The sequence below is a fragment of the Camarhynchus parvulus genome, chromosome Z (genome assembly GCF_901933205.1).
Source record: "Camarhynchus parvulus chromosome Z, STF_HiC, whole genome shotgun sequence".
Taxonomy (NCBI): domain Eukaryota; kingdom Metazoa; phylum Chordata; class Aves; order Passeriformes; family Thraupidae; genus Camarhynchus; species Camarhynchus parvulus.
This window is the reverse complement of record NC_044601.1, coordinates 293,278-319,814: the sequence shown is the minus strand read 5'-3', so window position 1 is coordinate 319,814 and position 26,537 is coordinate 293,278. Positions and strand designations below refer to the sequence as shown.

The 26,537-nt window shown below is 39.7% G+C and overlaps 1 protein-coding gene across 9 annotated transcripts in view; it reads left to right on the top strand.

Moving 5' to 3' along the window:
• The window catches only part of MCC (MCC regulator of WNT signaling pathway), a 182,220-nt gene that overhangs the window by 78,398 nt on the left and 77,285 nt on the right, over positions 1-26,537 (top strand). The window contains exon 1 of one of the 9 annotated variants that reach the window (XM_030968545.1): positions 10,766-10,860. The exons of the other annotated variants lie outside the window; for them this stretch is intronic. The gene's annotated coding sequence lies outside the window, so the exon portion shown is untranslated. Of the gene's footprint in view, positions 1-10,765; positions 10,861-26,537 lie in introns of those variants that run through there. 9 annotated transcript variants of the gene reach the window in all.

Sequence of the window (26,537 nt, the reverse complement as noted above, 5' to 3'; positions counted from 1 at the left end):
CATGAAAACAAGTAGTACTGAGTTTGAGGAGAAGGGAGGTAACAGAAATCATTCATGCCTGATCAGACAGCAGCCAAACAAGTGGCATACAAGCCAAAGGATTTGGCCTGGGTGAGGTAGTGGAATGCTCCGGGCAGAAAGCAGGGGTAGGGCTGGCACTCTCCTGTCCTAGAGCACAGTTTCTGTTTTACTAGTGGCTGCCCTGCCTCTGGAAGCTTTTGCTCTTCTGCCTTCAAGGCACTTCGTCGTATTTGGGCTGAACCAATTGGCTCCACATTCTGTGAGGGTATGGGAAGACACTTGTAGGAGCAGCACATGAGAGCTCCCTGTTGAAATGGAATTTATTCAACAAGGAAAATGAGCTTGGAGGAGTTGCAAAATTTGAATTGATAAATGCATAGGTAATTTCTTAAGCTGTAAGTAAGACCTAAACCTATAGGACATCAGATGAGAAGACAAACTACTGCATGATCTGTGTTTCAGACAGTGGGTGAGAATAGATGCTTTGTTCAAAAGTAAGGCAGTGAGGTACTGCTGTGCCCCACCTTATTTCAGCAGAGAAATTTCTGAGCTAGAGCTCAGAAATTTGGGAATAGGCCATTCTGCTTAATGGCTTTTGAAGGATTTTTCTTGCCTTAATGAAAGAGTTCTCTGAATCCACATAAACTGGCAAATATCACCTGTAGTGGGGTAGTGGTCCCAAAGACTGGTGGCCTGTTGTGTGAAAGTCCTTTTTTGTTTGTATTGAACCTGACATCTAATTGTTTTCACTGGCACAGCTTCATTTTTGTATTATGAGAAAATAAAGAGTTATTCCTTGATTTTTTTTCCTTAACAGTCAGCTCTTCATTGTAGTCTAATTACTTTGCTTGATCTAGCCTTGGATTGTCATTACCATTCATCTTTGTTTTATTTTGTGCTCACTTAATGTCTTTGTATACCTGATTTAGTTGTCACTTAATAGCCTTGCCCTCAGAACAGCACACTGGATTTTGTTCAGTCATTTTCCCCCAAACATCTTTAAAACATATTTTCATAACATTTCCTCCTTGTTTTATTTTAAAGTTGAAGATATTTTTTCTTGTCTTAGTACATGATGTATCCACATTATTTTTTCATTCTTGAGCTGGACCTGGGTGGGAGGGAAGTACAGCACCTCGTATTGAGGTGTCTTTTAGATTTTTAGTCAAAACAATGCAGATAACACACTAATGTTTTGGCTGTTGATGAACAGTGGTTTCTCAGGGTCACGGGTTTTTCTGTTTCTTATTATCCCCTTCCCCAGTCAATAGATTAGGTTGGGTACAGATCGGAATTGTTTAGTAAGTGGAAAAAGAGAGAAGGAAAACAAAAGTAAAAAAGCAATGTAAAGGCATTTGCTCACCACCTCCCACAGGCAGACTAATGCCCAGCTGCTATAAAAACTTAAAAACAGCGATGCATATTGGATGCATATTAACCTGAGGAGTTGCTGCTTTTACCATCAGTAATGATTTTACCAGATGCTGCTGGGAATGCTGTAAATGAAAACTGCATAGCAATAAAAGAACAATAGAGGTTAATTTTGGCAAAGACCTTTAGAAAACCATTTGCTTTCCAAACTCAAGGTATAATGCTTAGGTGAAGGATAGTAGTAGGAGAGCAGCATGATTCTGTAAATGTTTGTTTATTAAAATGTTCTGAAGTAAGGTTAATATGACTGCTATTGAAGTAATAGGTTCAGGAGCTAGGGTATGTCTGAGTGTTTAATGGATGTGCAGACAAATCTATTTTACATGCATGGAAGTACTGAGATAATTCTGTGAAAAGCTTTGACACAACATAAGAATGAAATCATTGGGGAGATTTCTCTGTAACAGTGATTGTAATCATGCAAGAGTGTAAAAGGGAATCATTTTGTGACACCTGTGAGAAATTGGCTCTAAAGTGGGGCTATCTGTAATGGGAAAATCTTTTTGCCATAATAGTTTTGGGTGACAAATTACTGTCTTCAATTTAGGCTTAAATTTAGCCTAGAATCCATTTCCTCTGTGATACTTGTACAGTGGGAAATGATCTGAAAAAAGAACAGAACCTCTCAGGATCATATTTTCAGTAAATGCAGTTAATAAGGAGTGTAAGAGTCTCATTTGATACTGAAAAATGCAAATGCAAAATTTACTTAATTATTTTATTATCTCACACCTAAGCAGACCGTGTGATTGCTGTCATACATATATGCATACATATTTATGCACATATATACACATGTATGAATATACATAACAGCAATATATCTGCACATAGAGCATGTGAATCTCTTAGGGGAAGGGCAAAAGCATTTTTAAAAGATATTCTTTTGAGCTCACAGTCATGCTCTCAGACAATGAGCTTTTAGGGCTGAGACTGTCCAGCTGCTGCCTTTGTGAAGCTGCTGTTGGCTGTAAGGGGTCTGGCTCAGCTGGACATCCACTGAACTTCTCAGCCTTTTGCATTGTTGCACAGGGATGCAGCCGGGAGCCAGGAGTGACTCATGCCGAAGGCTGTGAGCTGCAGTGGCTCAGGAAGAGCTTTGTACTCTGGAGGTAATAGGAGAACTCGGCTGCTGAGCTGCACCGCCTCACTTTCTGGGAATGTGAGTCAGAGCCACTGGCCATGCCTCCTGCCCTCCTTTCACAGCTCAGAACGGATGCAGCGGCAGGTTTTGTTACAACGAGTGTTTTTGTATTTCAGTAAAGATTCCTAAAGCACAGGAGACAAGGCTGTTTTCCAACAGCTGAGCTAAACCCCCTGCAATCATCCACTGTGATCCACATTACCTGATTTATCCTGTGATAAATAAAAACTTCAGTGAGAGAGTTGTTATATGCCAAGTTTTCTGAACGCCAAAAGACTTCCTTTTTGTGGTTAAGGTGGAGATACTGACATCCACACAAGCTTGCTTTTTCAACCATTTATCTATTTAAAACCTTTTCCCCATGTGAAATTTGGAAAACGCTATGAAGTCAGTACAACTTAAAAGTACTTAAAAATGAGAAGCTAGAAAAATACTTGGATAACTTTTTACAGCTAGATTAGTGACCTATGATCCAAACATTTTGATGGAAACTTCTCTATCAAACCTTATTGCCTTTTGGCCCATAAAGCCAATTTTCTGTTTTCTTAAGGATTACATGCTTTCGTATGCTCTGTATTTTTACATTAAAATTAAAATTATGAAGACAGTAGTCCTGCACAAAAACAACAACAAAAAATGCTACCAGTGTTTTCCCCAAAGCATTAATGCGCTTGGAAAGCAAACAAATAAAACAGTTGTCTTTAGTTTATAATCTTTTAAGTATTACACACGTACAAGTTGAGTAAATGCGGAAAACATTCTTCAAAAAGTTATGGTGGACTGAATTTGATGTTGAACAGGAATCAAATAGAAATGTCCACAGAGCACAAAGACATGAAATACCGTGTCCCTCAATGTGACAGGTGTCAGGTTGGAAGCTGCAGAAAAACCCCATACCTACACATCAATAACATAAGAAAAGCCCTTGTGTTTTGTTAAGGGTTTTGTGTTTGCCATTTTGTATCAGTATTAAATATCTCGACCATATGTGTGACTCAAAAAGAAAACCCACGGTGTAAAAGGCAGTTGCTGGTTTCTTTCTGTGTCTTGCAGAAATACTTCTGTTTTTAGAACTTGGCTGGTGGTTTTGTTTGTGATAAATGAGGCAGAATTGAATACAGTAGATAACTTACAAGTCATATAGGGGAAAAAGGGGGCGGAAAAGAGAGAAAACCAGCATGGCTGTTGTTACCTGAGGAGGCGGAAGGAGAAGGTTTAGTGTTGAAAGGTGCAGTTACAGCACTGTGGGTTTTCTAATGCTGATTGTGCTTCAGAAGTTGTGCCTGACCATTCCAAGGAATTTGTAGTGCTGCAGGTTCTTTCAAACAGTTTTTACTCTGTGCAATGACAGGGAAGATAGGCACAGCATACAAAAACTTTCTGTAATGCTTGATCTGCTGATTATTACTGCAAGGGCAGGAGGGAGAAGTAACTTAAAGATAGATTTCAAAGGTAGACTGCTTTGGTTATTTTCTTTTGCTGTGACTTGTGATGAATACTGAGGGATTGAATCCTGAGCAGAAAACACATGTAGGTTGCAGTCAGAAGTTAATATTTTTCTGAAGTTTTCTCATTTGAATGTCCATGAATGGGTATTAGAAACACACTAAATTTAAAAAAATCATGTAAGTTTATAAAATATAACAGTTAATTCATTGGAAAATCCTGTGTTCCAAATAAAACAAGAGTTTAAAACAATTTAAAATATGTTTTTATGTCTGTGGCTCTGGGTGTCAAACAAATTGTTTGAAATAATCATACAGAAGGTGAAGTATGTACAACCCCAAATTTAAGGAAGAATATGAAAACTCAAAATAATATTATCTTGTCAATCTAATTGGTTTTGTCTCTGAAATAAAACATCTTTCTACTTACAAAACATGCCAACAACATAAAATTTACTATAATATTTGCATTGAAAAGGTAGGTATCTACTAGTTAATCTGAATAATTTACCTGACAATGACAAATCCAATTAGAAATTGAATAAATGTTTTGCATGGGTTATTTCATTTAGGTGGTACCACTTTGTGACACCTTACTCTTACCTGGCTTGTGTAAGCCATGGAAGTAAGTCATGCCAGGGAACTACCCCTGGTCACCCCCAGGGGTTTGTTCTGAGGCAGGGTGCAAGTCCCTGAGCTGAACCAGGGGACTGGGGACTCTGTGCTGCCTGGAGAGCTGCTGAATTGGTGTTCACGTTTGAGAGCACCCGTGGGTGCTCTCCATGAGGCTCTGGACGGACAGTGACTCCACTGGAGAGTGAATTAACCCAGCTGCTTTGTGCAAGCAGGAACTGCTCTGTCAGCACAGAATGGGGTGGCAAAGTGAGCCAGTAACCTCTGGATCCAGAAGAGGACATCCCCCTGTCTTCTGGGAAGTGTGTTTGGGAGGTGCAGGACCTGCCTGATGCAGCATGCGTCAAATTAGCATTGTAGGTGACTGTTTCAAAACAGATCTGGCAAAACCAGTGTTGACGAGTTACCATATCAAACTTGTCACAGAGGCAGGTAATTGCTAGGTGGGGTGATACAGCCTGTGTGTTATGCAGGAGGTCAGATTAGATCATCACTGTTTCTTCTGGTTTTGAATTCTGTGACTCTGCTGCAACCAGTTGTTCCATGCAATCACTGTCCATACTTGTTTATCACCGACACACCCAAATCGTCTTGCACACATATGTGGCTGACATTGTAATAGAACTGCCTGTTTTCCAGGGCATGAAGAGCTTTCCAATAGGTCCATGTGGTAAGGAAAATGGGACTTTATATAAAAATTATTGCACGATGTGGAATCAAATCAGTGGGAGAGGGAGGGGGTATAGAAAATAGAGAATTTTGTATTAGAAATTCAAGTATTCCTGACTAAGTCGTGCTAAATCGACAGAACCTGTTTTAAACTGAGGTAGCATGCCAGTCAGGTTTGGAAGTAGGAATAATAAAAACACAGTGCAAAATGGTGTGTTATGTAGAATTATGTTGTTATTATTATGTATTGTGTATGCTGTATATTACATGTATTACAACTTGCAGCATGTTGTTACTATTATATATTACTGTGTTCTTAATACAGAATTAAGGACAAAGTAGGTGGGTTACCTTGAAGTAAGCTGCAGCTGCTTGATAGTGTTTTCTATGATGCTGGTTGGGTTAGTCTTGTTTCCATCACTGAGAGTATGGGATTGGCCAAAAGATTGGTTTGAACAGATGTATTTGGTGTTCTTGAAAATAATGCATTTTTGCAGTTCAGCAGTGTGTAAGGAGCCCTATATTTGTTTTGGTAAACCTTCATGCTCCCTTTATTTTTGCAAGGCTGGTTGCAGGCATGAATTTACCTATGCACGCAACTTTGGGCCAAATCTGGAGGCCTGAGTAATAGAAGTTTAACCCTCTTTGCATAACAATTACTTAGAGAGAGATAAAAGACATAAATTTTCTGACAGTTTGTATACACAAAATATCTAAAAACTCTTACATAATTATAGAAATATAAAAATAGAAAAAAACCCTTTAATTGTTGAGAAATTTGGTTTTCTTAAGCTTACATGAATATGAGTTAAGTTTTAGTTCTGCAGATTGAAATCTGTTGGTCATATTGAACTGGTTAACATTACCGCAGTGGTGTCTGCCATGTTTGTGAGAGAGAAAGCTCTCCCCTCCCTGTGTTTGTGGCCTCCCAAAAATAACTGATTTGCCAGACACATTTCTTTTCAAGAAGGAAGACATTATTTTCAAAGAAGGACAAGATTGAGATGGATGCATTTTAGAGCACTGTTACCATTGTAATAAAGTTTCAGTCAGCATCACTCTATGCACTTACTGCCTTGCTTCAATTTATCTGTCTCTTAGAATGCCTAATTTTATTTGGAAAATTTCAAATGGTAGAGTTGCTGTGGATAGAGTGATTGTCATGCAATATTAATTAGCAACTGGCAGATTTTCTTCTTTTTTGCAGGGTCTGGGGTAAAATGATTAGTCTGTTGAGTGTTTTCCTTAGTCAAACAAATACTGCATTTGAGATGGTATATAAACTTTCCTCAACAAAGCTTATTAAAAATTACTGCAAAGGCTTATTTTTAATGGCAATAATTAATAAGCTGTGTACTCACTGTTATCTTTTATATACTTCAAACATTTTTAAAATGTCTTTCTGACAGATGATCTGCATAGCTCTTCTCTTGAACCAGCTATGCCCATTAAAAGAGGGAACATAAATAGGTCAGATTAAGCTGCTAACTGTTCTAGTGTAATTCAGGAGCACTGGGCATAACACAGCTTTTTGGTACATCAGCACATCTTTCTGGTTATTGTCTGAGGAATATATTGCAATCCATACAAAGAAAATTTGTTTATGGAGCTATTGCTTTTATTTTGTTTTTCTCTGACACCCTTTGCTGCTTTTGTCTATAGGGTTTAATGGAATATTTGGGGTGGTTTGGATGGATATTAATTCAGTTTCTCTGAAACAAAAATATAGTTTTAAAAAATAATTATTTAAAAATATGTTTGAGATCAGTTTGCACTTAGAAGAATAGGAAGAAGGTTTAAAAGCTGAAAGTAAAAATGAAAATTTGCTACAGAGGCTATTTTTGAGCTTATCCCTTTCACAAGGTGCCTGAGGATTACTGTGGTATTACAGTTTTACTTATTTGTTAGCTATAAACACATACATTTTGGGTAAGTGGTGAAGTGGTTATAGCTACTTATGGCTTTTAGGGTTATCATTACTGGTTGGCAGGATGCCTTAGTGGGTCACATGTCAAGTGTTTTCCAAATCTGAGTGCTCTACAGGCTGCTTTTCCCTAACCCGTGCACTTGTGTTCATTGGCTTTGGCTCTTTCACTGTACTGTCAATGTGCAGTTTAAACAATTTCTCTTCAGAAGTTCTTTCTGACAGTAGGAGAGAATTGGTTGTTCCTGGTGATATGAACCAGAAGCTTCAGTTTTGGTTTATTCAAAATACCTTTGTTAAAGAGATTTCATGATGTCAGCATACTGGTCAGAACCTTGTTTGTATGAGGATACCAAAGGATATCAGGGAATGGTTTTCACTTTAGGTATTGGGAAGCAGTTTAAGTGCTTTTATTCAGCTGTTTTGTTTATTACTTATTTATAGCACAAAAGATGGGAAAAAATCAGAAGGAAGCTTCTGAGCATGCAGGTGTCTGAAGCAAGTAAATCCTTAGAAGCTGCATATGATTTAAACCACCTTTTAAAATACCACAGTTTGATGGTGGAACCAGAAGAGCTCTTCAGGGTTACAGAGGAATGATGCTTTCAGTTATGAAGAACGGAATTGGAAATACATTTTGGCATGCATCGCAAAAGCACAGCTCAGTTGTGGTATGGCACTTGGGGCAGGGGCAGGGTAAGGTTTGAGACAGAGCAGTTACAGAGAAATTATGAAGGAGAGGTTAGAATGGCAACCAGTGCCATTCACCTGGTGGTAAGGTTATGAGATCTAAAACCAGTCTGTCCAAGAAGGCTCTGCATCACTCAAGAAAATCGGCAGCTATTACTTATGGAAGTACTGTCAAATAACTGAATTTTGTTTAAAGATGTTGCTTGCCTTGAACTAATGAACAAAAAAATTTTTTTTATGGTGTTCAGTCATATTTCCAAATTGCTTCTTGTAACAGGAACATATATCTGTACAAAAGTATCCACGTACTCCAGCATTTAGCTCCATATTTGCAAGTGTATATATTTAGGGAATTCAGTCTTCAATAAAGTAGGTCAGACTGAACTGAATTTCTGGACTGAAATTTGTCTTTCAAATTTGTGGTGAAATTTATCATCCAGCCACACAGTGCCAATTAATGCAGATTTCTTACGATGATTTGAACATAAGATGGACATTCTCATGCAAATTCTTGACTCTTTTGGAGTGGTTTCCTTCCATAGGAAAGAATTTTGTAATGGTTTTGTACTAACCCATATGGAAAGAGACAAAACCAGTGCTTGCCTTACTAGACAGAGGCTTGCAGAACAGTCAAAAATAAGGTGCATTTTCAAATATAAAGAATCATACACAACATACTTATGTTGGCTGTGCTATTAGGACTCAGAACTGTGTTTAGAATGGATTTTAACATGGTAACATTTGTAAGCTGACTGATGACAATTATATATGTTCATTTTACTGGTCTTCTGTTGCTAAGTTTTAGGAACCTCCTGTATATATCACATATTCATGGTTTCTTATTTTTGCATTAACAATGATGACAATTGTATATTTAGGGTGAAAATTTCCTCAGAAAAAGGGAACATCTACTTGTGGGCATTGACGCCTCATAGTATATTCTGGATGCCTCCTTAAAATGGAAGAATCCTGTGGCTTAATTTGCTTTATTAAATAATGTAGTACTGTTTTGTCAAAGTGATACTTAGCACTGCAAAAACAGGTTAATATGCACGGGTTTAGATTTAGAAATAATAGTTTCCCTTTCTCCTCTGTTTCTAACCTGTGACTTCTAACCTTATGCTGAACTGTAGAATGCTTTGGTCTCTGTTGTTGCATATGCCTGTTTATTATTGTAGGTTTGTTGGAAATTTACCGCAAATGTGAGCACCTGAAAATAAATCTTTTGCTAATCTGGAAATGTGATATGCAACGGGAACACTCTCTAGCCTCCAGATAAGGTCTGCAAAGTACCATTGAGACGTAAAGTAATCTCTGGATTGGGTCATTCTGAAAGCTCTTATTGATATGAGATGAGTCTCGATGGAGAAGTCCTGCTGTCACATATTCATGATGTACTGATTGAGCAGGGGGACAGACTCAGAGAGAAGGCTGAAGCTGAGATATTTTCTATGCTGCAGAGATTGAGGGTGTGAAAGAGGCTAATTCTTCATTAAGCTTCACTGATTAAAAAATGGCAGATCTTGTTAGATGTAAGATGCTCTGTTCACTGCTAATGGGACAAGTGAGCAGTGTATTAAGGTAAGGGCACTGTTCTTCAGCAGCAGATATGAAAAGCTTTGTTTATTGTGGGGGGGAGGGGAGTGTTAAAGTGCAGTTTGCTGCTTTGCTATTGAAAAAAATTGGCTGCTGTGTCACACATAGCCTTGTCAGAGAAACAACTGGAATGAAGAAATGCCTTTGAACTCAGGATGGGTTTGTTTTTGCTTCCCAGGCAGTCAGCATCAGTGTTTTTAACAAAAAGGAGGAGGCTGATTACCACAAGGTTTCCTGTTCATGTGGATAAGGAGCTTTCATAAAGAAACAGGAAAACAGAAGTTCTCACAAATAATCAGCATTCTGCTGCATTTTGTGGTATTCTTTACAAATTTTAAGTGAAGGAGAAAGAGGTGTCTGGAGAAAACAGAGGCTGTGCACAAGGTACTGAGAAAACAATGTCCAAAAAGAAGCAGGTTTATGCAAAATGCCTCTCCATTATTGGACTTAGGCGCTTGCAGACACTTGATGAGAGCGTGTTGATGGGTGTTCTTGCTGGGCCCTGCAGGGAATGTGGGGTAGCCTGAGGTTTGTAGATGAAGCAGGGGGTATAGTGCCAGTTTTTCCTCCTGTTTGAAGAAGGCAGATCTCTGGGGAGCACGGCACTTAGGCTGCACTTGAAGGTGCAGTTGTTGGGTCGGCCACTCCTCTCTTCCTGGGGTATGTAGCTTTTGCCCCTTCCTCTCCCAGGTGTGTACACACGCATTCCTAAACCAGAAAGGCTTTCTAGAAAGGAAGGGCTTTCAGAGTTACTGAAACAACAACTGGCTGTATGTAGGATTTTGTCAGGAGAGGATTTTAGTGGGGAAGGGCTTTGCAGGGTTGGCAGGCTTGAAAGGGGCTCCTGCGGGCAGGGTGTCTGTCGCCCACCCATCTCCTCCTCTCGTTGAGGACAGCTGAACACACGCAGACAGACATACACCCCGGGCTTAAAGAAGAGTCTGTTCCAGGTGAGTTTTTCGCCCGAAAGTGGGATGGGGCAGTCGTTGTGTCCCACGGTGAGTACAGAACGCGAAAGCATCTTTGCTCCTGCCAGCCTGCGGTTCCCTCCTCCGCCTCCCACAACTTTATCTGGCTCGGGCGCCGCGTTCCAGGCGGCATCGCGCCTTTCCTGACCCGCGGCTCCCCCTTTGCGGCCGTGGGGAGCCGCGCCGGGCCGGGGGAAGGGGGAGGCGGGGCAGGAGGCGGGCAGGGGAAGTTGGCGGGGGGAGCCGGCGGCGGCCGCGGGCCTGAGGGGAGCGGGCGCGGCGGCCGCGGGTCGGCGGCCCCGGAGCGTCCTCGCGGCCGGGCGAGGATGAGAGACCCAGGTAAGGCACCAGGAGAGCGCACGGATGGTGGCCGTGTGCGGCTCCTGTGCCCCCGCCATTTTCTGCGACTAAAGCTTTTTTCCCCTTTCGAACAGGACAAGTACCACGGGGGACTCAGGACAGGTGCCAGGTGTGAACAAAACATAACTTTTTTTTTTTAACTTTAGTTACAGCGTAAGAGCGTTGGGTTTCGGATAATAAATGATCCCATCTTGCATGGTTAACCTCTGCGTGATATTAACTGGGAGGAGCATCAACTTAAAACATTGAGTCCATATTTCCTTTTTTCCTGTGCTGTAAATACCTTTATGTTTATATGAACATGGGAGTGCATAATTAGCTGGCTGATTTTCTGGGAGCAGGATTATAAACCATAACCCTTCTGTCTCAGCTGTGTGCTGGGATTACTATCCAATGTGTCAGAGGTAGATGAAGGTAACATGGCGAGGAAGTGCTGGTGATACTGGGTCATAATTAAGCAGCCTCGATACAAATATTTCAGATATGTCAAATCTTGGAAGTGGGAGGTCCAGCCAAAACAACAGTGAGATCCCATACTGGAAGTACAGGTGAGATTAATTACATGTCTGAGCTGACCACTGAAACTTTTAAAATGAGAAATAATTTAACTTATTAGGAAGAGTAAATCAGTGAAGGATTTGGAGAGGTGCAGGGCAACATTGTGGTCTTAAAAATAAACCAAACAAAACCTCATGTCATAGTAAATCTGTTTTTTCCTTTGATCTGAAAGTTTCTCTGTGGCTTTTAGTTGCCTCCATTCCCACAACCAATACAAGAGAAACAATAGGAACTTTATTTCATAGCAAATGTTCAGAATATTTTTACAGCAGTTGTGTAGTAGAAATAAGTAGAACATCTTGAACTCCTTAATTTAAAATGTCTTATTTGTAAAGTCATTATTTACCAGATAATTATTGGCATTTTTGCTAAAGTACCAGTTGCAGCAAATAGGATGTGAACAATCTTTCAAAAAGTCTTTTTACCAAATTTTGCTGCGTACAAAGAAATTACACCATTGTATTTTGATCTGCATTATAATTTCATTGCCAGCTGGAAACATGGCAGAGGTCAGCTGCAAGAACAGACTTGTTTTCAGTTATCAGTCCTTTTAATTCACATCAGTACATTAATTGTAATGCCAAGTACAGGTAGGTTGTGAATGGTGTTTTGATGTGAACCTACCTGACAGTACAGAAGAGCTAGAGACAAATAAACAATATGAGATAATACTTTATCACAATAACCATTAACATTTAGACCACACATCTGAATACACTTTATTTGAGAGAAACAGTTTCTGCATATTCTAATCTAGAAAAAAAACTCTTTTGGCCCAGAGTACATAGGTGGTTTCTGTGTGTGGCACGACCTGTGCAGAATGTTCTGTCATCACAGGTAACAGTAATAAAGTTCTCTGGTGAAAAAATGGTTTTAGGTTTTTTTTCAATGAACACTTCCTCTTTAATCTCAGTCATTGCATAACAGCTGTTGTTACAGCTTTAACATGCTTCTGCATCTTTGCATATGTTAGATTCTTTTACTAGAAAACAAAGCAAACCTCACCAGTCTGCCCTTGTGCATGTTAGTACAGGTAAGCCCCAGCAGCCTCTAATGCATTTGGTTCATTTCCATCTTAGAAGAAGCAGTACAAAGGGCAATGGTGAAAAATTCTGGAACCCTTTCTTAGTGCTGCTGTGACAGACTTTACACAATCTGCTCAAACAGGTAAAGGTTTTGCTATCAAGTCCACAATAAAGAAGGTAGAAATGGGCAGCGCATTTCACACTCAGCTTTCATCTGTATGGTGGGAGTAAGGGATGTGCCCATGCTAGATCCAGTGTTGCTTCTGAACCTTAGTTTCAGAGGTCCAGCCTTTGAGCTGGCAAGTGCTTCTGAAGAATGCTGCAAACACTATCTCTGTGTTGTGAAATAGTTTTTACTTGCTTTGGGAGGCTGAGACAAGGCCAAAAAAGATTTACAGTATAGTATCTTCTTCCTCTTCTTCCCTGTGGCTTAACTGCTTTCCTGTTGTTGAGGAAGTTGGGAGGGAGCTGTGTTCCAAAACGTGGTCTTGGGGAATCAGAACAATCTTTTCCAAAGAGATCTGTGTTAAAAAGAAAAAAAAGAAAACAGAAAAAAAAAGCACAAAAAAAACCCAAACCAACTCTGGTCTTGCTCTTATGTTTGAAGACTTTTTAGTAGTTACAATAAAAGAAAGATGTGCTGCAGACTCTCCTTCATTGTGCATTTCCTTGGTATTGTGTAAGTAACATTACAAACACCTCTTGCTTAGTTTTATAGGCAGCTTGCTGTTCTATTGGTGCAGGCCTTTCAGAGTGTCTGAACTTGTTTGTTTGGGGTTTTCTTCATGTTTCCTTTTGGATGTGTGTGGGTTAGTTTACATTAGCACTGTATCCATCCTGTATGAATCAGTATAAACTAAAACTTCACACCTAGAGAAGAAGCCACCACCTGTCTTGTTTCCTCCTGCTAAAGGAGGGTCTTTCCAAACTTCAGATAAGTGTGGGAGGTGTGATAGATGCAGTGTTCTTTGCCACTCTGGACCTAGAGAAGTCACACTCACCATTTACTACTCAGGATGTTATTAAGTAAGTTCTCCACCTTAACAGCAGCAGTGACAGAAGTTCAAAAGCATTATTCACTTCCTTCATTGCTATCACAAGGGCAGCTGTAGCACAGATGGGACACAGGTGTTCTTATTTTTATCAGTATAATTTACATTGTCTAATCCTGGTCTATTCTAGATTATGTGGTACAGGTTACCTCAGCCCAATTACAGCAGGGACTAAGTTTTAGTCTTCCATGCAGAGTGTTTAATTGACCATATAGATTTTATTGTCCTTCTTCCTCTCAAGTGCAGTGTTTTCATCAATACTAAATGTCTCAGGTTGCTTTTCTGCTCTAGTGTGGTAAATTCTCTATTTCCAGCCAAAATATACACATTATTGTTGCTCTTAGAGACCTCCCTTTCTGTCCCTTTGTCATTGTGTAATTCTATAGCAGAGTGAACAATGTGAGCTACTATGTGCTGTCTAAAGGTCCTCCATGTCCACAGGCCTTCCCTTGTGCATTCTTCCTCTTTCTTGTGTGAACTCATTGCATGTTTTACAGCTCTCACTGGGACACTGTGCCTGGAAAGGCTGGCATGCACATCTTGGCACTCTTGCTTGCTCACATGCTCCCTCTGTCTTATTAAAACCTCCAACCTGGTTATTCATGCAGTCTGTGAGTCAGGATGAATTTCACCTCCCTACGGATGGGATACTCTGGGAAGCATAAGCAGTCATCTGGAGGCCAAGAGTGAGAGATCACAGTCCTAGTAGCAGACCTGCTCATTTTTCACTAGGATCTACCTTCTGCTTTTCAGATTTTGGGTACACTGAGTTTTTTACACTGTTGATTTTCAGATTGAATTTTGGGGAAATTACAGTGTTACAGCCCTACCCATGTGATCACTTTTTTCCTTCCTCAAGGGGATGGCTTCAGTAGTTCAAAAAACAGGCAAAGCCAAATCCTTCCCAGGGAACTTCATACCTGAATAAAACATCTGTGAAAACAGCATCAAAATACTCACCACAGAGGCAGTGGAGATGTTCTGAGAGTTGGTGCTGGCTAGGATGTGAAGACAACAGCATTTTTCTATACTCTTAGATATCCTGGGGGGAATTACGGGAACAGTCTAGATGATAAAAGTACAAAGCCGGTTTTTGACAAAAGGCACTGGAGAGAAACTTCAGGAAGAATCTTGCTGTGGAGAAAGCAGAGTGAGATCTTCTGTCTTGCTGACAAGTTTTGCCAAAAGAGTGGTGCTAGCTTTCCCATTCCAGGGGAGATGGAGTTCGGGCAAAGAGGAGATCATGGGTGCATTCCTGGTGAGTGGCACTGACAGAAGGCACAAGTAGGCAGTTTTCTGTGTGACTTAGTCCAAACACAATGCAGGTGGGAAGCAGCAGCACGGAAGTGTGAGATTATGTGGATGAGATGGTGATAACAAGGAGGTCAGCTTAAACTGTCACCCTCTGTGTTTCCAGGGGACTCATGAACTACAGTCATGAGGACTGACAAAATAGGTGTTTCCTTGAAGGTATATCAGCTGAGACAGTCCCATAATGGAAAAGCCTTTCAGAAGGAGAAAGATGGTGTCATTCTGTGACAGTGGCGACAGTGTTACCCCCTTGATCTTTGCTCTGGGGATGTTTTCCACTGATTCAGGACAGTTTGGGCTTGATCAAGAACCAATGTTTGTGCTCATAGAGTCTCCAGAGCTTACATCCTAAGTGGACTTAGCTTGGCTTCCTCTGTGGTTTGAGAGTTAGCTTTGCTTTTGTTTTTGCCCTTCATTAGTGTTTTTTCTTCATTAGAGCTCCCATAAAAACCAGAGGTTTTAATTGTAAAGAATCTGGGAGAAATTTTGTCCCTTTTATCTATGATATAAAGAGTATTTGGGATGAGGTAAAACTGACTTCAGTTGAGTTCTGAAAAGCTACAGTGTGACCTATGTGCTATACTCATAAGTCATTTTGTGTTCTGGCCATTATAGAATAAAGGAACAGGCTGATATCTGATCCTTTTCCAATTTGCTTTCTCTCCGAAATTAGTTGTGTGTTAGCCAGACCTGCAAAGACAAACCCCTTTCTTGCTCAGTTGGATTACAGCCAGCGTGAACGCAGCAAAGTCACAATCACTCATTTGGAAGTGAACTCCCTCATTTTTTTAGAAACTATTTTTAGATGATTGTTGAAGTTTCCTCCACTGGCACAGAATGTTTTTCTGTATTTCACCAAGTTATATAACATCTCACTTACATTTTGGAAAGTTCATTTTGACATGCTTGATTACCACATATTTTCAGTTCTTAAATTTAGATAGGTTAAAAAAAAAAAAAAACAAACCAAAAAAAACCCCAACAACTAGACTTTGTTGCTTCCTGGTCCTACTTACTCCTTTGTCCCTTTTGTTATTGTTGCTGTAATCACATACTGACATGGAATTAGTCTTTGGAGTGTATTTGAAAGAAGGGAGAGGGTCAGAGTGCTCCAAGTCATATGGATTCTCTCACCTGGGAATGTGCTGTGCTGCTCAGTGCTGTGGGCACTGCTGTGGATTGACCCCTTCTGGCAGCCTCTCCCCAGCTGGCTGCTCACCTCCCTCCCCACGGCAAGGTGGGGACAGGATAGAAGGGTAGGTGGTCAGAGGGTGTCTCCCATGGTGAGCCAGAATAATGCCAACCTAAAGCAAGATTCTAAGCATGCCAATCAAAACTGTACTAGGCTATCCGATTAATGGATTTACAGGCTTTCCTGTGGCGTTGCTCATTTGTCATGAGTGTGACTCTTCTAAAGAATTCAGGCACAATTCTTATATCCTTATCAGAGGTACTTTTGAAGAGAAGCTCTTAATTTATATATAAGGGATAGTAGTACAGTAATGAAGATCTGTTCATATAAATCAAGTTGTGCTGAGAAGTTTTCTTTGTTCTAAATTTAAGTTGTATTTTTTAAGGATTTTAGGGAAGGAATAATTCCGTACTTTGCTTTGTGTTGGGTTTTTTTTCCCCCCCTTTCTTCTATTTCAAATATACCTTTATGTTCTGAAAACAGGAGATGAAGAGGACTAAATGCAAGAAGAGGTTTAAGGTTTTCAAAGAACACTAGTGGTGCGGAGATTATTTGCTTGGCTGTTGCTGTTAGAGCAGGATGTTATTTCTCATTTCATGTTATTTCTCTCTATTTTGGTCCTAACACTCGGATTGGTGTGCCTTATCTTTGTTTACTACTACTGTGTAGTATTTCAGAACCTTTTGCAACTCTTCAGCATGTCTTAGATTATGGAAACTCAGAAATGTCTCTTGGAGATTGTTGAACTGAACACAATCATATACTCAGAAAAAAATCATAATATCCTTTCCTTTCTTACTCTGTTGTATTAAAGTTCTTGTTACCCAAAATGCATTTCCACACTGGGTTGACACCCTGGAAGTAGCTGCTCCTGCTCCTTGCCACTTAACCAGATAATTCATCTCAACTTCACATGCCTCACAAGTGTACAAATCTGTAGTGACGAAAACCATACTGGAGAGTAGGTAGATAGTCATGCAAAGTGGTCTGATCAGTGGCTTTGTGCTGCTCATTATTCTTTTCTGAATCCCTCAGTATCTCATTCTCTGCTTGATAATTCCATGTTTTAGGACTGAGTGGATTATTCCAGATGACCTCTTACCTGAGCTGCAGACAAGGCCTGTCATCTTATTGACTCCCAAACATGACTCCTTCCATAAATGCACAGTTCCTTCTCCTGCTGCTTCACTTTCTCTCTGTGCCTCCGTCAGAGCCCTGCTGCACCATAACTCAGTATCATCCCATCTTGTATTGTATGGCCTTCTACCAAAATCACTTCAATTTTCAAACTGTCTTTGTAAAACTTATGTACTGTTTCTCATTCTTCACTGATCTTTCCAGCACCAGCCTGTTTACTCTTACTTGCAGATGTCATTAGTCCAGTTTATTTCCCTTTTATAGGTATTAAAGTTGTAAGGTGGGCCTCACAAGTTAATGCCTCTTCACAGCTTAATGGCATTTTTGCTTACTTCATGGTGTCATTGTGATGTCTGACTGTAAATTAATTAAATTTGGAATTAAGTATTCCTGAGACACTTGGAACTTTTACTTAAATGGGATATATTTTGTAGTTGCCATATGCAGTCTCCTTCCATGGAGGTTTTCAAGACCCAGCTGTGCAAAAAATCCTAAGCAACATTGACTCTACTGTGAGCACAAGTTTGGGCTAGAGATCAACCATCCAGCCTGAGTAATTTCATGTTTCTGGAGCATTCTTCAGCCTTACACCATTCCACATCTTTGAGATTCACCACTCCTCATCTTTCATGTCTCTGGGTTTGCTTCCCTGGTTAAATAAGGTTAGGTACATTGGATTAGCTCTAGTTTTGTAGGTTTTTAAAATATAGGTTGCATTTCCAGATATGCCTCATGTACACTTACAGATGTATCTTTATCAACTGATAGGTTCTTTGTAAAGAACTGATTTGGTCACCTTTGAAAACGAGGGTAAGAATTCTGTTTGTCAGCTGGGCTGGTATTTCCATGATGTCTGACAGCAGAGCACATTACTATGATTAATTTATAAAAGAAAACAGGGTGTTCTGAAATGACTGCAGGGCATGGCTTCCATGAAATGTGAACAAGTTAGGACTAAAATAAGCTATATCTAATATATCAATTCCCATCTGAGGTCCTGCTTTCTTAACTATAAATAATGCACAAGTCCCTTTTACATATAGTTCTGGACACTAGTGCTCCGTGTAGGTTTTAGATATCTCTGTTCCTTTTTAGTTTACTTTCTCTTCTGCCTTATAGCTGCTGCATTAAAATATTTTGAGATGTGGAGTGATGATCTATAGAGCATTTTTTGATTGGTTTGGGGGCTGCATAAGCTCTTCTAGTTCCTGTGTGCAATGAAGACAGATTGAAGTATCTTGATTTTAATACCTTTAATACCTTTAATACCTACTACGCATTTTTTTAGTGTTACTAAGTATTAATGTCTACAACGGGTAAAAAAATCGTTTCCATATTCATTGCAGTACAACAATAAAAGCTTTTCTTCCATTCCCTCTGTGGTTTTGCTTCACAGAGATAAAATCACTAGTGCATTTGTGGTTTTATGTGAATGAAATGTCTCTTCTCAATTACTTGTTTCAAAACAAGCTTTCTAATTCCTATTGTCCTAATCAAAAAAATGAATTATTTGTCACCAGAAAACTGGCAGTGTCACCTCACTTTTGATTAAAAAAAAAAAAAGAAATTATTTCAGAGTTTTATTAGTTTCTGAAATGGCTGGTTTTTAATGTAACTACTGTACTGTATAATTCATGCACATAGAATAGGATAGTAAACAGAGTTAACCTTATGGTGTGCCTACCAAAATATGTTCGTAAAATTCACTGGGGTCAGGATGGTTGGATGATAGGACCACTGGTCTGAGAAATTAAACAACTGGCTTCCAGTGCCAGGTCTGCCATTTTCTGTCTGATAGCTGAAAAACCCAAACAAACAAACAAACAAAAAACAAAAACCCACAAACAAAAACCCCCTCCCCTCCCAAAAATACCAAAACCAAAATCTCATTTATTGTTGTCTGTGGAAGAAATATCATTACCCACTTCTGTAGAGTTTTTATGTGGTACCTTACTTTTCACTCCAAGATTTTTACAGTATTAGTAGTTTTACATTCTCATTCTGCCTAGGAAATCCTAGGGATCCTTAACCAGTAGCATGTGGTGTTTTCAGGCTTTAATTCAGAAGAGTTGATAGTAATGAGCCTCCCAAATCTTACCTTCTGTGTGCTACAGGAATTTCTCAGTGTTCTGCTATTGTTGGTGTTATTTGGACTTTCAAGAGTATGAAATAATTTGGGATTTGTTTTCGTTTTGGAGGGAAGGGGATCTTTCGTTTGTTTTAACCTAATTCTGTTAAGCTATGATGTTACTTTGTTTTTAGCTGGGTGAGAGACTTCAGTAAAAGGTGATTGAGGACTTTTTTTAAATCTCTGCCCATGTAATAGTTTTTTAAATTGTTTGAAATGGCATAGTATAATTGTGTTACACTAGGCATGGAAAAGTCTCATCTGCTGATTATTTGTAGGGAGTGTGTAGGAAGAAGATGTAATAGTTTCAAAATGGATGATTCAGACTGGTGGGAGAAACAGCTCCATCCCATGTGTAAGGATTAGAAACCCAAAATCAGCTCGGATAAAATTAAGCTACAATGTGTAAGGCCTGTTGGGATTTTGAAGGGGTGGGGTGTTCCCATCTGCCTTCGTTCTGCCCATAGCTGAGAAGTGGGTTGAGCAGACAGAATGGTTGATTCTCACAGTTTCCATAATTTTTGTTGGCAGTTCAAACTTGTCCATTGATAGTCACATAGCTGAGTATGTAAAACAAACCCCAATTTTCCCTTGGCTGATTGTGCTGCATTCGTGTCTCCTGTAGTGTGTAGTTCTGGGATATGGAATAGCACTGGAACTGTTGAGTTGGTAACGCTGCAAAAATGTGCGTGAGTTGTGCAGAGAAATGTTTAAGTGTAATGGTCTTGTCTAGAGACATCTGGTTTATACTGTCCTTGAATTCTGTTCCAGATCTCTGTCCTGTTTTCTGATTTTGTAATGTAATGGAACATTTGCTATTAATTAGAAAAGCCCTTAATGTCCTTACTTAAGAAAAGCAGCTAACTCAAATCTCAGGAAACTCAAGTATATTAGTTCAAAGCAGGGTTGTCTAATTCACAGCACCATTTGCTGACCAAGTCCCCACAGTCTGTATCACAACATTTGGGACAAGTTGGGGGTGACTACAAGGGAAGCCCTACAACTGCACATGTCTCTAGGTACACAGCCTGGTATCGTATGAAAAGGAAGGGAAGGCAGAATTGATGATTCCAGAGTATGGCTGGTGTGTAGCACTGAATTACACAACCAGCTTTGACCTTCAGGTAGAAGTAATTACAAGGAGGGCTGCAAAATGGGTGATACAAATGCAGGGTTTGGACTTTGGATCACTGTGGCTCAAAAACTTGGCTAGTTACATGAGCACAGACATGAGCATCCCTGCTCTGTTTTCTAATAGCAGCCCAAACTGGAATTTATGCTCATCTGAATATGGATTGGGGGAAAGATTAGAAAGATAAGGGCGCTCTGTATCGTGCAACATCCTTCATGTTGCAGTCTTGCAGACTTACTCTGAATCTCATGCTTTTGCTGGGCAGTGGAACTGACCTCAGCAAAATATCTTAACCAGGTTAATACAAATCCAGTTTTGACCCACAGCACCTGAAGAGATTGTGTAATATTCTGCTAGTGCAGTGGGGACTGTTTCAGTCTCATTATACATTTATAAATGGAACTTGAATGGAGGTTTTTGAGTGTGCATGAACTGTGCATGATCAGAGCTCAGAGAAGCAGATTATAAATTTCTCTGGCTCTCTGTTGAGACTGGGCAAATGGGAAATCTTGGTAACAGGATTAAGGAGCACTACAAATTACATTTACAGAAATACTCTACTGGAGTTATTTGAAAAGATAAATCTCATATAGCTGGTGCACACAATCTCAGGAAACATTTCTTCCCTTCCTGCCTCTCACATCCTTTCCTTCAAAAAATACCTACACTTAAATTTGACTGCATGTGGATATATGGTATGTTAGGACTATGAAAAAATTAAACTGAAATTTACATATCCTAGGTAGCTAAACCACATTAAGCATGCAGTTACATGTTTGTGATTACAATTTTATTGAACTGGAAGGGAACAGTAGGACTGAGTCTTTTTTGTCTCCACTGTGGTAGTTTCATGCAATGTGTTTTGTGTAAACTTTCTGTCCTTTGACCAGATTTAGCTCTTTCAAAGCATGTCCTGGGTGAAGCCAACACCTTTTTACTCTAAAATATACCGTGTATATCAGTATGTTTTTACTCATATTGGCACAGGCATTCATCTGGTGCTGGAATCTTAGAACAAGACAAGAAAATAAATTACATTCCCTCATTTTCTGGGTCAGGTGGATTTTATTTTTTCCTCTTTGTTTTAGTGGACATTCGGATTCCTGCTGATTAGATTGGTTTACAGTGATGTTAGCACAGTCAAATTGGCAGGAAGATATCCCATTGTGTGACTCCAGAAAGAGCAAATTCATGGTGGCGTCTGTAGTGTCTGTAGTTCTTTTACCCTTCCAGTTGTTGAGACTGCAAAGAGTATTTTGCAGAATGCTTTGAGATAACACTCGGTGGGTGACATTGGACTGTGTCTGGAGCAATAATTTCAGGTCACAAGGTAGGGAGGGATTCTTCCTTCAGAGGAAAACTGCTTGCTTGCTTTTAGTTTGTTCCCGAGCCCTTACCTCCTCAGAAATTTTAACATCTGCATGGCTAGAAGACCCTCAAATAGGTTCACTTAAGGAGTAAACATTTGAATAAACAGTTAAACCTATGTTACAGAATCAGTTGTGTGGTGTCAAGGGTTTGTGCTGTGAGTCCCAGGTCCTGCAGTCAGATTTTCTCCAGCATGGAAGGAGTAGGGCCTCTGGTGAGTTTAGAGGAAGAGTAAACAAAATAGTGATGGGGAAGGTCTGTTGCTAGGACAGCGAGCCTTGTACCAAGCACAGAACACTCTTCTGTGGCTGTTCCCAGGAGTTTGTGGGGAGCAGGAAGAGGAATGTGTTTGGCTGTTCAGGGTCAGGTTTGCAGGCTTTGCTCCTTCTTCCCAAGTAGCCACTTCAGCTTTACTGCCTGTACTTAACTGAGCGCTGTGCAACTTCTTTCAAGCCTGGCTATTTTGTAGTAAGAGTTTTGTGTAAATTGCAGTCTGGGTCCATCTAATGGCAAATTTAACCTGAGACTTGGATGAGATGCCTGAGGCAAGTAGTTGTTTGTGCAAGGAAGCCATCAATACCTTCTTGTGTAGGACAAAATACTTGAAAATGGACTGAGACAGCTGGGGACTACAGTTGGGAGGAGGAGGAAGACTCACCTTCTTACTACAATGTAAAAATAGAAAACAACCAGTGTTAATTTTCTACAGCTACCACTTCTTTTAAAAAGCCGTTTTATCTCAGCAGGATTTTAAAAGTTTGCTTTTCAGTATATATTCCCAAATACTCTGGCACATGCAGCAGGTAGGTGCACTTCGGCAAAGAAATGTCATAAAGAATTCCACTATTTTGAGATGGTTAAAAAATCCCTCAACAAATCAAACACAAAACCATAAAGAAATAACAGATTACTTTGTAAAATGGCTGCTTTTTTTCAAGCAATAACATGTATTAAAACTTGTCCCTTGCTATTGGAAATCTGATCCCTGTCACACAGTCTCTTTTAAAATATCTGTTTACCGATCTTAATTTCTGGAGTCTTTGAGCTGTTATGTTCTAGGGCTTAGGTACGTGTGGCAGCTGAGTATGATGCTGCATATTCACCATTGCAGCTGAAAGAGTCAGGAATGGTGGCTGCAAACAGAGACGGTACTAATTGTTCCCTGCACTTAGTTAAATAGCTGCAGCGATGCATAACAGCAGGAGGAGGGAGAGGGTTAAAGAGGGGCCAGTTCCATCCTCAGAGGGACCACAGGGCTGAATGGAAACAGCTGCTGTACGGCAGGCTCTAGGCTGCACAGGGAGTTGCTTTGGTGAAGGGAGGGAACAGGAGAAGAATGGTATGTGGGGAAGGGAATAAACAATCCAGAAAAAAAGAACATATAAAAGTATCTTATGTCGGGACCCCGGAGAGGGGAGAAATCACAACAGGCAGGAGTGGAGGAAAGGAGAGTTCAGGCTGGAATTGCAGACCGGAGGAGCGGGTGCAGCCACCTGCAAGCCCTTGACTTCCCTCTGTGAACATCAAGGCTTACAACTAAGTCAGCATGGCGCAGTGTAGGTGTAACTTGGATATTGAAACAGCATAGCTGTCTAAATGCACGCTTGGCTGAGCTAGAGGGCTCTGATGGAAGGTGTGGGGATGTTGCTCAAGATGGATGTATGTGGCAGTGCTTCACCAGAAATGCATGTTTCTCATGGTGTTTCTCAAAATATGAATATGAAAGTAGGAGTTTCATTCACTGAAGTCAGCCACTCAAGAGTCAAGTTACGCACAGCTCTGTAGAGTACAAATAATTTGGGTAATTGCCATCTCTGGCATCATGCCATGATGTTGTCACTTGTAAGTTGCCTTCTTTGGTATACCTGTCGTGTGCACAGACCTGTCTTGTGTTGCTGCTTGCATATCAGCAGCTGTTACCAGCATTCATACACAAATAAATCCCCATAAATGCTTTAGCTGAAGACACAGCCTGCCCACTTCGTGGAGGGGGAACTACTAATGCCCTTACCACTGCTTTCTCCTAAAGACCTGCATTTTTCTTTGCAGTTGATACAGTTATCTAAGGTAGGGGTGATGAGGAGGACAGACGACTTTGAAATTCCCAGCGCAGAGAACCATGGAATATATCCACGAGAAATACTTGAGAACACAAGGTTGTGCAGGCTAGATTGTTAATGTAGCGGAAGTCAGTGATTTAATATATGCATAGATTGAGGTTGCTGACAGCAGAAAATCAGCATGGCTGGCTGTACAGCCAGGCACTGTCCCACAGGGCTGTGGTGTGTCAAGCACCAGAACTGTAAAACTAAAGCAGTCCCAAGAAGGGCACCTGGGAGGATCAAAAATGGAAGAGCTTGTCCTGTTAAATAGATTAGGGTATGTTAGCCTCAGATGATAAGGAAGAAAAAGGGGTATATGTTTTGAGAGAGCATTATAAATTCACGAGTGATATGAAGGAGATCAAAAGGGACAAAAGTTATCCTTGAGGTGCAGAATGTGCAAAGAAATACCAGAGAAGCTTTACAAGTGTGTAAAGGTAGTTCTTACATGTTTTCTTTAACTTCTCTCGGATTTGCCACTTGCAGAGGATGCTGGTCTGTAAGTCTGTGGTCTGGTCTGATAGAGCACTTATTTAGTATGCTTTTTGACACAAATCTGCTTTAAGATGGAAAAACTGTTGTTTTTTTTCACTGATGTTTCTTCAATTACATTAGCGTGATTACTGTTTCATTCTTAGAATTACATTAGTGAAAATATTTCTTGATATGTCATGATTTAGAGCCCACAGAAACAATTGTTGAGAATGTATGAAATTGAATGGAAAAAAAAATGCACCTGTGTAACTCTTCACCTGAACTGTGAAGTATTCTGTTACACAGATGGTGAAGCCATGAAATGAAAAAAGTAACTTCCACTTTCATTCTGCTAGATTATATGAGTAATATGCCACACGCTGTATAAATATTCAAACAGGAATGCTGTATGAATGAGGTACGATTTTTATGAGGAATTAATACAGAATAGCTTTACAACTTTGGAATCAGCAAATTTTTTTGCCTACGTGCTGTTCAGGGGTGAAAAATAAACCATGTGCTAGATGGAATAATGGAGTGTTGATCCTTTTCTGTCAGGACAATTAACATGAGTAAAATATTTGCCCTACTTTAAACAGATAAGGAGGTGCTGCATTGTGTTCCTCTTAAGATTAATGTTTCTGTATCGGCAGCAAAGAGCACAAGATTTATTTGTAGAGCCTTATGTAGATTTACAGCTGTGCCAGTTACTGCTTGAAAGCTCTTTATATGTCAGGCTCACAGTGAGTCTTTTTGTATGGGTGAATGTTAGTGAAAGTGGTCATAAGAAGGATGCAGACATTTTGAAGTGTTAAGTGGAATGTGTAACACATACAAAGCCTTTAAATTATAAATTTTGTCTTGTCATGACCCCTGCTTTGGTTTTTCCTATGTGCATGTGTAGGCATGCATTTGTGTGATATAAACATAAAAAATGTATTTTATCAAAATGCTGTAGAAGCAAATTTCTGTGCTGTCCTGACTTCCGTAGAGAATTAGTAATGTTTTTTATGTTATTATTTGATGATTTAAAGCAAAGAAAATTACACTCAAGGAGAGAACGACAGTCTCAGGGGATGTGCACTTTCCATGGAACCGTGCTCTGGACTCATAAATATCTATGCAACTCCTGTTTGTTTAATAGGATTGCATGGGTGAAATACAGGGTTGAATTTTGCATTCAGAGTCCAAGATAAGGAGTGAATCTGCCTTGGCCTTGGTAGAGACAGACGCATAATATTGGGAATACTATGTAAATTAATTCAAAATGTTAGAGCAATTGCTGGTTTTCTGTGTGACTGAAACTTTTGAGTTTGGTAATTATAAGCATCTGTAATTTCAGTAAGTGCAATTAAATTTTGAGTGTGTGTATATACAAGTGAAGATTAATTGTCTGATAGACACATTTGAATCCTCAGCTTATTCTTTTGCAGAAAAATTGCAGAGAAAAATTCATATAAAATGAGTAGTCTTAACCCAAATATGAAATAATGTGGTTAGAAATTTTTCATTTGCAGAAGTTTTTGACATTTAAGAAAATTGTTGTACACTTCTTGATGAATAAGAATATAATATTTTTATACCAGTTGAAAAAGGAAACGGAGACATCCTCACTTGAAGAAAAACTGAAGTTCATCTGTCAAGCCTCTCTCTCTGAACTTAGAGTAAAAAAAGAAAGAAAATTAGGTCATTGTGGGAAGAGAGGTTAAGAGGAAAAACATTTAATCTTGTACCAGGGTTCTCCAGACACCCGTGAGTTTTGCAGACAGAGTTTTGAGCTGGGCTGAAATTCTAGCCATTGCATTAATGAACAGTAGCTTCAGGTTCATAATTACTGTCTGTGCCTCCGAATTACTTTGGTCCCATCTTAACAAATTGCTGTCACCAGTTGACTCAAATGCTCTAGCTTGGTTTTGTCATGCTACAGACTCTTGATTCTCTGCAAATTTTACAGCTACTTGCTTTTATATTGGGAGAAGCCTGTTAAATAAATTTCTGAAAAAGTATGAAGCCACTTGGACAAGATGCTGTGCCTGACAGAGCATCTTGTTCCAAGACAGAGATACCATGTTGGGTTATTAGTCCAGTGCATGACAAAAAAAATACTTCTCTTGAATGGAGTAATATATCCAGGTGTTACTGAAATACTAAAAACCTTACGTATGCAAATAGTTATT